This window comes from Amblyraja radiata, chromosome 5 (assembly GCF_010909765.2).
Source record: "Amblyraja radiata isolate CabotCenter1 chromosome 5, sAmbRad1.1.pri, whole genome shotgun sequence".
Lineage (NCBI taxonomy): Eukaryota > Metazoa > Chordata > Chondrichthyes > Rajiformes > Rajidae > Amblyraja > Amblyraja radiata.
The window spans coordinates 109,706,017-109,721,775 of record NC_045960.1 but is presented as its reverse complement, the minus strand read 5'-3'; the positions used below and the strand labels follow the sequence as shown (position 1 = coordinate 109,721,775).

Below are 15,759 nucleotides of genomic sequence, written 5' to 3'. Positions count from 1 at the left end.
GGTGGGAGGGAGGGACAGGCAGGCGGGCGGGCAGGCCGGGGGGCGAGTGGTGGAGGGGAGTGAGAGTAGGACAGGGGAGAGACCCGGGCAAGGCCGCGGTGGGAGGGATGGACAGGCAGGCGGGCGGGCAGGCCGGGGGGCGAGTGGTGGAGGGGAGTGAGAGTAAGGTGGAGGACATGGGAGAGACCTGGTCAAGGCCGTAGTGGGAGGGGTGGGCGGGCCGGGGGGCGAGTGGTGGAGGGGAGTGTGTGGAGGACAGGGGAGAGTCCTGGTCAAGGCCGGGGCCAGGGGAGAGAGGAAGGGGGGGGGGGGGGGTAGCAATGGGAGGGGGGGAGGGAGGAATGGTAATTACAAAGGGGGGGGAAGAGAGAGTGTCAGTCCAGGCTGGTGAGGAAGGAAGGAGGGAGGGAGGTCAGGGAGGGGAGCAAAGTCCTGGCCAGGCTGGCAGGTTGGGGGCGGGGAAACTAGAGTAGGGGAGGGGAGTAACGGCGGGGGGGGGGGGGGGGGTATAGTGAGGGGCGAGTGGAGGGAAGTGAGGTGGGGTGAGGAGTGGGGGGTGTGAAGAGTTGGGGGTTGAGGAATGAGGGGAGAGGAGTGAGGGGGGGATGAGGTGTGTGGGGGGGGGGAGTAACGGGGGTGAGGAGTAAGGTGGGAGGGATGAGGAGTGAGGGAGGAATGAGGAGTGAGGGGGGAATGGAGTAACGAGGGGGTGAGGAGTGGAGGGGAATAACGGGGGGGATGAGGAGTGTGGCGGAGGGAAGTAACGCGGGGTGAGGAGTAAGGTGGGAGGGGGAGGATAGTAACGGGAGGTGTGAGGAACATGGGGAGTAAGGGGAAGAGTTAGGCCAGGTTGAAGTGAGTGAAGGGGAAGAGTCCTGGTCAGTCTGGAGGGTGGGGTGGGGGGAGTAAAGGTGGTGGGGGATGGAAACAAGGGTAGGGTGAAAGGGATAGATAGCGTGGGAGGAGGTAAGGGTGGAGCGTATGGGGAGGGGTGGGTGGTGAGAGAATTTTTGGGTGGGAAGGGAGAGTGATAAATGCCATTTAGCTCCGGTTGCAATGCTTCCCCTCTCCTTGCCTTCTCATAAGATCATGTGATGGGAGCAGAATTATGCCATTTGGCCCATCAAGTCTACTCCACCATTCAATCATGGCTGATCTCTGTGGGACTCCTGGCTTTTGAGTGTGTGTGTGCGTCTCCTTTTCTGGGATCGTCCTGGTTCCCAGGGAGAGTGTGTGGTTTGCAGAGACTGCACTTTCCCCCAGTGCAATGTCTAGCACCCATACAAGGTTACAGTGCTATATCTTTAAACAAAGTGATCTTTGAATCAGTGTCGACTGGAAGGTGAAACTTGCTGCCCAGCTTGTGTAGAAACTCTTTTTTATTGTGGGAGTTTGTGGAATATGGGAACTAAGAACTATCCCCTGTTTGTCCAAGAACTGGAATGCTGTATCTGTGGTGTTTCTCTGAAGCAGAATTTGGCATGTCGAGATTTGTCAATATTAGGGAGTGTCCTCTAACAATCCGATATGTGACATTTCAATATTTTGTATTGCTCTGGTGCATCCTCTAGATTTGTTAACTGCAGACTGAAGCAATGTAAATTATCTTTGCGTAGCAGGTTCTAGATTATTCTCTGTAAAGTAGATAAGGTTGGACTTGTAGTGAGGAAACAGACCCACCAAGTCCATGCTGACTAGCGATCACCCCGTGCACTATCTACACACTAGGGACTATTTACATTTTTCTTTAACCAAAGGCAATTAATCTATAAAGCTGTGTAGGAAGGAAGTGCAGACGCTGGTTTCCACCAAAAATCCACATCCTGAAAGTAGACACAAAATGCTGGAGTAACTCAGCTGGTCAGGCAGCAACTCTGGACAAAAGGAATAGGTGACAGTTTGTGTCGAGGCCCTTCTTCACACTGAGAGTCGGGAGAGAGGAACTGGAAGTTACGGAAAGAAGGAAGAATCCTAGTCAAGCCCCAGGGCCAGGGAGAGAGGGAGTCCTCAACAGGTCAGCCAGGGGTGGGGAGTAAGGATAGGGAGGGGCTGGTACCTCACCTTAAACCTATGTCCTCTGGACCTCAATTTCCCCATCTCTGGGTAAGAGACTCTGTGCACCTACCCAATCTATACCTCTCATGATTTTATACAGCTCCACAAGATCAGCCCTCATCATCCTGTGCTAATGGGGGAAAGAATATATCTATATAACAATTACAGCACGGAAACAGGCCATCTCGGCCCTTCTAGTCTGTGCCGAACACTTATTCTCACCTTGTCCCATCTACCTGCACTAAGACCATAACCTTCCATTCCTTTCCCGTCCATATACCTATCCAATTTATTTTTACATGATAAAATCGAACCTGCCTCCACCACTTCCACTGAAAGCTCATTCCACACAGATACCACTCTCTGAGTAAAGAAGTTCCCTCTCATGTTACCCCCAAACCTTTGTCCATTAATTCTCAAATCATGTCCTCTTGTTTGAATCTTCCCTACTCTCAATGGAAAAAGCTTGTCCATGTCAACTCTGTCTATCCCTCTCATAATTTTAAAGACCTCTATCAAGTCCCCCCCTTAACCTTCTGCGCTCCAAAGAATAAAGACCTAACTTGTTCACTTATGCACAGTTGACATTCTTTGATAAACTGGCATAAACTTTTGTAACGTTGAGATTTGTGTGTTGATAAGCCGGTAGCTCTACCTTTGCAAGTAATAAAATATGTCATTGTTGGCGATGCATCTTTTGGGTGAGACCTGAGCTGCTTAAACAAGGTAAACTCAGGCTCAAGGGAAGCAGTTCTCTATGCTGCTTGAGCACAACCATAATGGCTTGTTAGTTAAGGGTCACCTTGATAGTCAAACAATCATCAATCCATTCCTGAATGATTCAGTGACATTTTGTTAAATGAGGTTCTGCTTTTTTTTTTTTGTAGTCATACACCATGGATCCAGGCTCCTCGGCCCATGTTGACCAAGATGCCCCATCTGCACTCGTCCTACCAGCCCACATTTGCCCCCTATCTCACTGAACCATTCTTATCCATGTACCTGTCCACATGTCTTTTAAAGGCACTGGTTTAAGATGAGAGAGGAAAGATTTAACAGGAATCTGAGGGACAACTTTTTCACATGGAGGGCGGTGGGTGTATAGAAAGAGCTGCAGGGGGGGGGGGGTAGTTGAGGCAGGTACTACAATGATATCCCCAAGATACCTGGACAGGTACATGGATAGGATATGTTTAGAGGGATATGGACGAAACGCAGGCAGGTGGGACGAATGTAAATAGGCCGGTGTGAGCAAGTTGGGCTGAATTAGCTTTTTCCAAACTGTTTGACTGACTGTAAATGTTGTTATAGTTGGATAGGATAGCAAAGGCTGTATTTTAGATCATATCCCATGGCCCTCAAAGTACTTCAGTTGTTCCCTCCAAACTACTGCTGAAACAAAGTTAAGGAACTTGAAGTAAAATGTTGGCAGTCATTTAGTTTAGTTAGAGATAGACAATAGATGCAGGAGTTGGCCATTCGGCCCTTCGAGCCAGCACCACAATTCAATGTGATCATGGCTGATACAGCTTGATAACAGCCCACCGAGTATGCACCAACCAGCGATCATTGCACATTATCTCCAACACACAGGCACACCCCTCGCGCGTGCTCGCTCTCGTGCGTTCACTTGCGCTCTCACACTCACACACAAACTTACTTACACCAAGCCAATTAACCTACAAACCTGCATGTCTTTGGAATGTGGGGGATAACCGGAGCTCCCAGTGAAAACTTGTGCAGGTCACTGGGCAACGTACAAACTCCGTACAGACAGCACCCATAGTCAGGATTGAACCTGGGTCACTGGCGCTGTTAGGCAGCAGTTGAAGGGAGAGGGTTAAATATGTTGTCTTTAAAACAAACTGCTAAAGTAGGCAACATCTGTTGAGGCAGATATCTCAATGCATTGTTTGAGACTGTGTCAGAACTTGTTTCAAATTGGTGACTTTACAATAGTGCAGAGTTTTTGCAACAGCTTGCTTTAGATTCTCTACATCTGCAGTATTTTGCTTATGAAACCGAATTATTATTTTTTTTTGGTACAGCTTCTTGCTGAAATGTTATTCTGTTCTTGACCTGAGTGTTTCCATTATTGATCAGGTATCTCTTTAACTGAGTTTGCATTCCAAGGCCATTTGTTCCAGTGTGCTAAGTTATTCACAGAGTAGTCTGCACAACCGTTGCAATGGACTATTACAAGTGTCTCCATCCTGATCAATACATGTCAACAAGAGATTGCTGATGCTGGAATCTTGAGCAAAACAAAGTGCTGGTGGAATTCGGAGGGCCAAGCAGCATCTGTGGACAGATGTTTTGAGTTGGTGCCTTTCTTCAGCCATCAATACATTAATATAAAGCTTGCTGTTGATAATTTTCTGTTTGGGACACTTTGGCGGCAAGGTGGCACAGCGGTAGAGTTGCTGCCTTACAGCGTCAGAGACCCGGGTTCGATCCTGACTATGGGTGCTGTCTGCACGAAGTTTGTACATCCTCCCCGTGACCTGCGTGGGTTTTCTCCGGGATCGTCTGTTTCCTCCCACACTCCAAAGACGTCTAAGGTTTGATATTGTCTATTGGCTTGATATAATTATAAATTTCCACAGTGTGTATAGGATCGTGTTAATGTGTGGGGATCGCTGGTCGGTGCGGACTCGGTGGGCCGAAGGGCCTGTTTCCGCCCAGTATCTCTAAACTAAACTAAAAATTAACATGAGATTGCTGATGCTGGAATCTTGAGCAAAGCGCAGTGCTGGAGGAACACAGAGGGGCAGGCAGCATCCAGGGAGGGGAATGGACAGATGCATCGGGTTGGGGCCCTTCTTCAGATATCACCACATTGCAATATCAAGCTTGGCGTTAATAATTTTCTGTTTGGAAGACGTGTACGATAGCCTCTCTCAATAGATGTTGGCAGAAAGGGATCCAGTTCACAAATTCCAGCAATGGGTTTCATTAAGACCACACTAGACTACGTGCTTGGGTTTAAGAAGGAATTGCAGATACTTGGGTTCATTATTTAGGGGAATGTAATTGAAGCAATTACAAATAGTTACCGTAGGGTTACACTGTAAAATAATAGAAGTAACAAGGGTTTAGAAACATAGAACATAGAAAATAGGTGCAGGAGTAGGCCATTCGGCCCTTTGAGCCTGCACCGCCATTCAATATGATCATGGCTGATCATCCAACTCAGTATCCTGTACCTGCCTTTTCTTCATACCCCCTGATCCCTTTAGCCACAAGGGCCACATCTAACTCCCTCTTAAATATAGCCAATGAACTGGCCTCAACTACCTTCTGTGGCAGAGAATTCCAGAGATTCACCACTAATTGTGGGGAAACATGTTTTCCTCATCTCGGTCCTAAAAGATTTCCCCCTTATCCTTAAACTGTGACCCCTTGTTCTGGACTTCCCCAACATCGGGAACAATCTTCCTGCATCTAGCCTGTCCAACCCCTTAAGAATTTTGTACGTTTCTATAAGATCCCCCCTCAATCTTCTAAATTCTAGCGAGTACAAACCGAGTCTATCCAGTCTTTCTTCATATGAAAGTCCTGACATCCCAGGAATCAGTCTGGTGAACCTTCTCTGTACCCCCTCTATGGCAAGAATTTGTTGTTCTTTTCAGTTTGTTTGTTCAGTTTAGAAATACAGCACGGAAACGGGCCCTTCGGCCCACCGAGTCTGCACCTACCCAGCAGTCCCGTCACGCGAACATTATCCCACACACGCACTAGGGTCAATTTAGGTTTATATCCAGCCACACCTACACACCTGTACGTATTTGGAGCGTGGGAGGAAACCAAAGATCTCTGAGGAAAAACCATGCGGTTAACGTACAAACTCCGTACAGTCTGCACCTGTAGTGGGGATCGAACCCGGGTCTCTGGCGCTGTTAGGCAGTAACAAGAGTAATAGATAGATATAATTTAATTAGATATAATTTAATTGCCACACAACCAAGGTCGGTGGAATTTGGGTTGCCAGCAGCGGTACAGTAATAAAGAACGCAACCACAATAAAAATTTTACACAAACATCCACCACAGCATTCAACACTGTGGTGGAAGGCACAGAGCTTGGCCAGTCCTCCTCCATTTTCCCCCGTGGTCGGGACCTCCACCCTCCACAGCCGTTGCTGCGGGCGTCCAGATGGTAAGGGACAAAGTCAAGGTGAGTCCAGGATCGGCTCTTCCCAACCAGAGACCGCGGCTTCAGGCTGGTGTAGGCCGCAGGCTGGCGGTCAAAGTTTTAAAGTACCTGCCGTGCCTCAGCCGGAAGCACCGCAGTCTGCAGGGCCGGCAGTCGAAGCTCCCCTCCAGGGGAGATGGTAAGTCCATGCCGCACCCGCGGTAGAAGACGGCCGCGGGCCGGCGGTGGAAGCTTCTTCTTCCCCCCCGGGTCCTCCACGAGGGATCCCGGGCTGTAGACGCCGCACCAGCTGGAGTTCTGCAGACCGCTGCTTCAGGCTGCCGGCTGCCGCGGGCCAGCGTAACGGAGCGCTCCCCTCCAGCGAGGTCTCACCCGCTCCACGCCGAGAGTCCACGCTGCGCCCGCCGCTGAAGCTCCGGGCGCGTCTCCGGGAAAGTCCGCGCCGATCCTTGCTGTTAGGCCACAGGGGGAGGCGACCTGAAAAAATCGCCTCTCCATGGTAGAGGCGGCCGAAACGGTTTCCCCCTTACCCCCCCACACCACCTCCCACACATAACACACAAAGAAACATTAAAAACAGACTTTTAAACATACTAATGTACTATTGCCAAAGCCTATTACCAGGAAATGTTGAATATTCTGTGTTCAAGAATACGGTGTTTACAGTGATAGAGAGCTATAGTACACAGGATAGAGGTGGGGGATGAGGGTGATTCGGTTTTCACTGGAGCTACTTGGAAGAGTAATCTGGTGTTGCACGATAGTATTGCCAGTAGTGCAATGGCACACAACTCAGAACTAGGTTTGATCCTGACCTCCAATGAACTTTGCATGCTTGACCTGGTTTTTTTTAATGAGCTTTCCCTGTGTGCTCTGATGTTCTGCATAGTCCAGGCCTACTGGCCTTGGGTTAACTTGCTACTGTAAATACTCGGATAGGGGGATCAGTGTGTGTTAAGAGTCGCGTGAGAGGAATGGTTATATACTTTTTTTGTGACGGTACAGTATACAGACGTTTAAAAAAAAAAAAAAAAAGTGACTACATGACGTGTGTGTTTATCGATCGTGCATAGTAGCTCTGTGTGTGGTATAATACAACTGGTCACAGATACCTGGGTTCCATCCTGACTATGGTGCTGTCTATATGCAGTAGGTACGTTCTACCCGTGACTGCGTGGATTTCCTTTGGGTGCTCCGGTTTCCTCCCACACTCCCCAAGACGTGCAGGTTTGTAGGTTCATTGGCTTCGATAAGTTATAAAGTTGTTCCTTGTTAGTGTAAGGGGATCGCTGGTCGGCACAGGCTCGGTGGGCCGATGGCCTGTTTCAGCGTTTTATCTCTATTGTCTAAATCGGAAGAATAGGTTTGCTTGGAGCCAGCATAGAGTTGCTGGCCAAATGGCCGTCTCTGTTGTGAGAAAATTTGCCTTGCTCTCCTTTAAGTGTCCATCCTACCATTAGGAGGAATTGTGCGATGCCATCCATAATGCATTATTTTCCTCTGCCTCGAGAAGCTGAAATGGTGAAAACTTCTAATTTTGGTTCTGGCCAGAATGGAAGCAAATAAGGTTTGGAGGTCAGTTTATATCTTTGAGGAATTTGTGCATTTAAAAAGCTTGGTTTGTGCCGATAAAGGATGAGAGCATCAAACCTGCCATTTGAATTCACTCAAGTTTATTCTGCACTACAAGTGCTGTTCATTTATTGCAGCTGGATCAATTAAATGTTGATCACCTTTCCTATTTGATAAAAGATAGACAAAAAGCTAGAGTATCTCTGGGGGAGGGGGTGGGGGGGAAAGGAGTGGGTGACGTTTCGCGTCAAGAACTTTCTTCAGACTGGAGAAGGGTCTCAACCTGAAACGTCACCTATTCCTTTTCTCCAGAGATGCTGCCTGACTCGCTGAGTTACTCCATCTTTTTGTGTCTATCTTCGGTTTATATCAGCATCTGCAGTTTCTTCCTACACACTTTCCTATTTGACCCTTGGTTTGGTGGTTATTGTAGCTTTGGGGCAAATAGTTATTTCATAGCTGGGTTGAATTTTGCAAACTCAATAGCAGCTATAATATTATGGGCTTGGAGCACGTTCTAATTTGGATGATAGTAATTGAATCAATTTGCATTCATTTGAAGCGGGATTTTAAAATTGCACATACAATGGGTTTTTTATATGGTTCAATGATCATTTACTTTAATTTGATCAAAATAGACTTTAATTGGGTGTTTAAATGCTTCCCATAATAGTAGGAGCATTGGATCTGTGATCATCTTTGCAAGACATCTTTATCTATTAAGATTCATTGCACCTTTGCCTTCATTCTTTTACTGACATGAACTTTATTCTATCCTGAGATTATTCCTCCCAAATTTTTGAGTAGGATAACTTTTATTTGCTAACTCTAAAGATTTGCATTCTTATTTATTCAATGGTGATCAGATCAAAATTTTGTTGTGGCATCCTAAGTGCAAATTTGCCACGATAGTTAATTTTTAGCTGTCCGTCAATTTTAGAATGGTCTTGAGCGACAGCCAAAGTTCCCTGGAGTGTGGTGAGGTCTTTCTTCTGGAGAAGACTTCAAGATTCAAGAGAGTTTATTGTCATGTGTCTCAGATAGGACAATGAAATTCTTGCTTTGCTTCTTATCTGGTTCATTAATGTTTGGTTACCAAACTGTGTGTTTTTCTTTGCTTAATTGTTTCTGTACTAATTGGTTTCATGTATATCCTAGCAGTGATAAAGTTGGCCAGAAAAAGTTTCAGACTTTAGTCTTGTGGTACATCAGGGCTCTCGCTTAACTATTTTTGCCTGTTGCCAGCCGGGCAATCTTGGCAGCTTTTTAAGATTGCCAAATGACAGATTAGGTGCGATAATGTGCTCGGACGAAGCGCGTAGTTACCAGTCGGAATTATACTCAATGAAGCATTCACATATTGTTTCTGCTTCAAATAAAGTCACAAACTAAACATTCACCAATCAAGACATGATATATCCCACAATGACATGTAGCAAAATTATAAGACAGTATCTCAACTCTTTTTACACATTGCAATTAATGCAATTTCTATTAGTTCTTTCCACTTCCAAACAAAAATGTGGTTGGATTATTCAGAGTATGATCAACCTGTGTCAATAAATCCTGGACCATGGTAACATATATGTGTACGTATAGTTGTGAATGTTGCTCATTAAATAACTACAGTGCTGATACTCCATATTAAGAGCATTGATTTGCCGTTAAAATGAATTCTGTAATAACGTGTCAACGGTAGCAGTGACAATCGAACACTGCGGTTTTAATGTTTCACGTGTTCACAATATAATTAATCCATCTTTATGGATTAAAACAAATAATAACATTGGGAATTAAAACACATTTGATTGCATTCCGTTATCAAACATAGTCAATGTTCGCTCTGAAGACATTTCCAGGACAATAGGGTCAGGGAAGGGGGTGTGTGTGAATCAGTGCGGGGTGGATAGATGGGAGGGGGGGATAGAAGGCAGTCGGTGCTGAATGGATGGATTGAGGCATGTGAATTAGTACGTGTTGGTTGGAGTAGGTTAAATTGTGAGGGGAGAGCACGGGGGATGTCAGTGATGTTGAATGGGGGGGGTTCAGTACGGGATGGATGGGGTAGACAAAAGTGCTGGAGAAACTTAGTGGGTGAGGCAGCATCTATGGAGCGAAGGAAATAGGCAACGTTTCGGGTCGAGACCCTTCTTCAGACTGTTCCCCCCATTCTTCTTGAATGGGAGGATCAGTACAGGATGGATGGGAGGGGGGGGGGGAGATCAGCGCAAGATGAAGGGGGGGGGGGTGGGGGGTCAGTACAGTGTGGATCGGAGGGTCTGTGCAGGATGAATGGAGAATCACTACAGGATGAATGAGGGGAAGGTGCAGGGTAAATGGATTAGTACAGGATGGATGGGGCATCAGTACAGGATGGATGGAGGAGAAGTGCAGGATGGATGGGAAAGGGGTAAGTACAGGGTGAATTGGGGAACCAGTGTAGGGTGGATGGATGGGGGGGGGGTGCAGGAGAATCAATGCGATGTGGATAGGGTGATCAGCGCAGGATGAATAGATTGACGGGGGGGAGCACAGGGGATGTCAGTGATGACTGAATAGAAGCGGGAATGGGGATCAGTGCAGGATGTAGAGGAGGGGTCCCGGGATAAGGGGGGGGGGGGGGTGGAGGGGCGTACAAGAGAGAGGGAGAGAGAGAAGGGGGGCGAGGTGGGAAGGAAGGTCAGCGCTCCTCGGACAACATCGCCCCACTGCCTTGGCCGTTGGGAACCCCTCGCCACCGCCTCCCTCCGCTAACCAACAGCAAGGTGCGGGGCCGAGCAGTGCAGCTCAAAGATCCTATAGCTATAGGATCTATGATGCAGCTGCTTCAGAAGTGTCGGAGCGAATGACGGGTCCAGCACAGCGGCTCCATCTCCTCCTCCTCCCTGATAGCGGACGCTGCTTGCAAACCCGCTAACGGCGATAACCGCTTTCAAAACAAACCCTCCTGCACGCCGAGGCCTCCCCCTCCCTCCCTCCTCCCGGCCTCGGCGTGCAGGAGGGTTTGTTTTGAAAGCGCCGTTAGCAGATTTGCAAGCAGCGGCCGCTATCAGGGCGGGCGGGGTGCGGGAGGAGGAGGAGATGGGGCCGCTGTTCGGGCGCCATAATTCGCCCCGACCCTTCGTCACCCCGCATCAAGTATCTTTCCCACGCAATACAGCCGTCACCGCCAACACAAAATGTTGCGTTCCTTTTCTCCAGAGATGCTGCCTGACCCGCGGAGTTACTCCAGTTTTTTGTGTCTCTCTTCGGTACAAACCAGTATCTGGTTGCCAAGCCGGGCAAAATGACTCGGTGTTTAGGTTGCCCGGCGGCGCTTTGAGTGGTCAGTGGCACCCGGGCAACCGCTAATTTTGAGCCCCGTACATGCTGCCAAATGGAGCCAGTTTCACCCAAATGGAAGGTGCAAAGAACCACCAGTAAGGAAATGGGCCCTTCAACCCACCTTGTCAATGCTGACAATTTGACGTTGTGGATTTTCCTGGAATTAGCCGATATCCATCTGAAGAAGTTGTCTCGACCCGAAACGCCACCCATTCCTTCTCTCCAGAGATACTGCCTGCCCTGCTGAGTTCTCCAGCGTTTTGTGTCTATCTTTGGTTGAAACCAGCATCTCCACTTCCTTCCTACACCAATATCTTTCCAAATATTCTGAAGTCATAATTGTATCTGCTGCCATAGCTACCTCTGACAACTCATTCTAGAAATGGAGATGACTAAGATCTTAGTCTTGGTTTATATCAGTTTGAGTCCCAGACTGGTTCTAAAGACTGGCACACGAGGTTGCACTGAATTGTACCAAAACAACGCTGGGATATGTCAGTGGGTCAATCGGCACCTGTGGAAGCAAAAAGGTGTGAGTTGATGCTTTGCGTTGAGACCCGCCATCGGGATTGGTGAGGTCTGGGGCAGGGAAAATTCAATATCTAGCTGGCATATGTAGGTATGTTGCAAAGCCTACCTGAAGCGTCTTTGAAAATCTGCCGCTGCGTGTGTGCGCGATTTTGGCGCCGTTTAGAGGGGGCGGGTTTAAAACGCGATTTTCTCTAGGCTGTTCAAATCGAAGATGTTCAGCCTAGTTAATTATTAACGAAAAATCGCTGGAAGACCCCGTCGCAAAAGCTATTATTAGGTTTAAAGGCCTCGTATAATAGTTATAGTAGTTTAAAAATCAATCTCTAAACCCGCGACCGCCAGCAACCGCAGAGTCTCATAAAGCAAATAGCAGAAGTTAGGTTGTATATTTTTACATTAAAAAGGGCTTCTAAAGATCCCTTTATACAAAATTTAATATTGCGAGTAGCTCAATTTGGGCCCATTATATCGCGCAGTATTTTTCTGGGCATTTGAGGGCACAAATCTACCGCAATGTGAACGTTCTAAACCAGCGCGTTCCACAGGGACCCACTGGAAAGCTGATTTAAATGGGCATTTATTTACAGCAATTGAACACTGAATTCCTTCCATTTGGTCTATAAATTAATGTAAATGAGATTTAAAAATCATGTTTTATTGTGAATTATTTGTGAATATTATTTGGACATTTAGGCTATTTAAAAATGTTAATAATTTATTAAGAAATGGATAGATGTTTAGATCTAGTAATTGAAGTCTGAAATTAGCTACAATTAGGTAACTAACTAATTATATGCTTTAATTTCAGGTCATCCAAGTAAGATTATTTTATATTTGTTTCAGAATGCTTCAATCTATGATAACTGAAAATTTCATTCAGTTCTCTTAATTTTTAAGAAAGTTATGGGCTTTTGACTGTTCACGATCACAACTTTTTTGTTATGTCCATAGAAAATCAATAGGGAACAAGATGCTCATTTCCGAGTATGAAAATGGCCATAACATTTTAAATACTTGAGATATGAAAGTGAATTAGGTGTCAAATTAAACTTATTTTTATGCTTTATCTGATGGGATAAATTACAGACTTGATTTTTAAAATCTCAAAATTTTGTAACATTGCTAGCATATGTAGTGAAATGTGTTGGAGGCTTCTACACGGGTGGAATCAGATGGGCAGGTGATAATGGCAGGTCAGCCAGGTTAGGAGATGGGGTTTAGGACAGAGATGGGATTGGCTTAGTTTCATAAGTTATAGGAGCAGAATTAGGCCATTCGGCCCATCAAGTCTTCTCTGACATTCAATCATGGCTGATCTACATTTCCCTCTCAATCCCATTCTCCTGTCTCCCTACCACCTATTTGACTTGCAAATTAACCTTTTGGGAATTCTGCACTAGCATTCCCAAGTTCCTTTGCTCCTCTGATTTCAGAATTCTCTCCCCATTTAGAAAATAGTCTATACCTTTATTCCTACCAGCAAAACGACTGACTCCACACTTTGCAATGCTGTATTCCATCTGCCACTTCTTTGTGCACTCTCTCACCCTGTCCAAGTCCTTCTGCAGAGTCCCTGCTTCCTTCATGCTACCTGCACCTCCAACTATCCTTAAATGATCTGAAGGTAGACTCCCCTGACATCAGTCTGAAGAAGGGTCTCGACCCGAAACGTCACCCATTACTTCTCTCCGCAGATGAAGCCTGTCCCGGTGAGTTGCTCCAGCTTTTTGTCTACCTTCGATTTAAACCAGCATCTGCAGTTCTTTCTTATGTAAATGATCTGAGGTATTTTATTTACATCTTCTGGTACTTCTCTTTGCTGTGGAAAACTGAGATAAAATTAAAACAAGCTCTACGGCAATTTCTGCTTCTACCTCTCAGCAACTTGGGATGGATCTCACTCGGGCATGGTGACTTAAACATAGCACTGACAAATGATCTAACCTTTTTCTGAAAGAAGCTGCAGTTGCTGGAAACGGCAAGTCAGACAATATGCAGAGACTATTTTAAACTATAGACAATAGGTGCAGGAGTAGGCCATTCGGTCCTTCGAGCCAGCACCGCCATTCAATGTGATCATGGCTGATCATCCCCAATCAGTACCCCGTTCCTGCCTTTTCCCCATATCCCCTGACTCCACGATCTTTAAGAGCCCTATCCAGCTCTCTCTTGAAAGCATCCAGAGAACCGGCCTCCACCGCCCTCTGAGGCAGAGAATTCCACAGACTCACAACTCTCTGTGAGAAAAAGTGTTTCCGCATCTCCGTTCTAAATGGCTTACTCCTTATTCTTAAACTGTGGCCCCTGGTTCTGGACTCCCCCAACATCGGGAACATGTTTCCTGCCTCTAGCGTGTCCAAACCCTTAACAATCTTATGTTTCAATAAGATATCCTCTCATCCTTCTGCACTCCAGAGTGTACAAGCCCAGCTGCTCCATTCTCTCAGCATATGACAGTCCCGCCATCCCGGGAATTTGTGATGACATTAAACAATGGGGCGGGGGGAGAGGAGATAGAATGAAGAGAATGCTCATGGCAAGTTGGGAATGATGTAAACAAGAGTAGGGATTCCCACTGGGACTCTTAACGTTGCCCAATTTGTCCTGTAATTTCACTTTAGAAACATTTTGTTTGCCACGATTGCAAGTTTCAGTTCTAATACTGTAGATTTTTCTTTTACTCTTCAGCCTTGGTCCTCTGGAGCCCCTCCCCTTCTCCTTCCGCCGTCCCTGACCCCACGTAGTCTTCACAAGTAATAGGAGTAGTATTAAGCCATTCGGCCCTTCAAGCCTACTCTGCCCTTCAATCATGGCTGATCTATCTCTCCCTCTTAATCCTAATCTCCTGCCATCTCCCCACAACCCCTGACACTCGTGCTGATCAAGAATCTATCTATCTCTGCCGTAAAAGTATCCATTCACTTGCCCCGTCCCCCCCCCCCCGCAGCTGTCTGTGGACTCCTTGAAGAAGAGTCTTGTCCTTGAAGACCAGACCTTGTCGTGACTCGTGTCCACTTGAGTAACATTGACATTTCACCACAGTTCCTCCTGGTTTCTCTGGAGCTTGTGACACTCTGGCTTAATGAGTCGCCCTCCCCCCGTCATCAGACCTGCTGACAAAGTCATACTCAAAGGCTGAAAACAGTGCTGATTGCCATCTGGACTATGGTCCCACGACTGGATGTCAGAGCATTGACTCCCAGATGGTCACACGCTTACTCTGATCTTTTTACAGCCTCATTGACTCCCAACTGCAGACAGCTTTCCCATGTTTCTGTCAAAGGTCCTGACCCGAAAATGCCACCTATTCCTTTTCTCCACCGATGCTGTCTGACTCGCTGAGTCACTCCAGCATTTTGTGTCTGTTCTGCCATGTGTTTTGTTTTTTACCCATCCCGCTGGTGCTCATAAAAGTCTGTTTGTTGCCGTTTTGGCACCAAGCTCCACATTTTCGGTCTTTGGATTGGCAACCTATACCGATTAAATGCTTCCTCCCTGGCCTGTGATCACCTATTAGCAGCCACATTCTGTGCAGCCCCTTCTCTTCCTCTGAAGAAGGGTTTTGGCCCGAAACGTTGCCTATTTCCTTCGCTCCATAGATGCTGCCGAACCCGCTGAGTTTCTCCAGAAATTTTGTTTACCTTCATTCTCTTCCATCTTTCTGCCCCTATGAACCTAAAGAATAATGTTTAGTGCAGGGTAAAGTCTGAAGAAGGATCTTGACCCGACTTTTCTCCAGATGCTGTCTGACCTGCTGAGTTACTGCAGCTTTTTGTGTCTGTCTAAAGTCCAATTTAAGATGGTCTGAGGGTCTCCGATGAGGTGGATGGTAGGTCAGGGCCGCCCGCGCTCTAGTTAGTGATAGGATAGTTCTGTTGACTGAAAACTTGTGTGCTTGCCTGCAGTCAGACAAAAATGACTCCTTGGCCTGCTAAGCCCATGCTGATCAAGCATTCCTGTGCCCCCCCCTTCCCCCAGTCCCTCTACACTTGCTCCCTTCCTTGGATTTTCCTCCCGTCAATCTGCACCAGCTGCAGTTTACAATAGCTTCTCAACCCGCTGGTCTGCATGCCTTCATCACGTGGAAGGAAATAAGACCAGCTGGGGGAAACGGGAATGTAA

The 15,759-nt window shown here is 46.9% G+C and overlaps 1 protein-coding gene across 1 annotated transcript in view; it reads left to right on the top strand.

Annotated features, from left to right (window-relative positions):
• Positions 1-15,759, top strand: part of snx3 (sorting nexin 3) — a 36,397-nt gene that overhangs the window by 704 nt on the left and 19,934 nt on the right. The window lies entirely within an intron of this gene.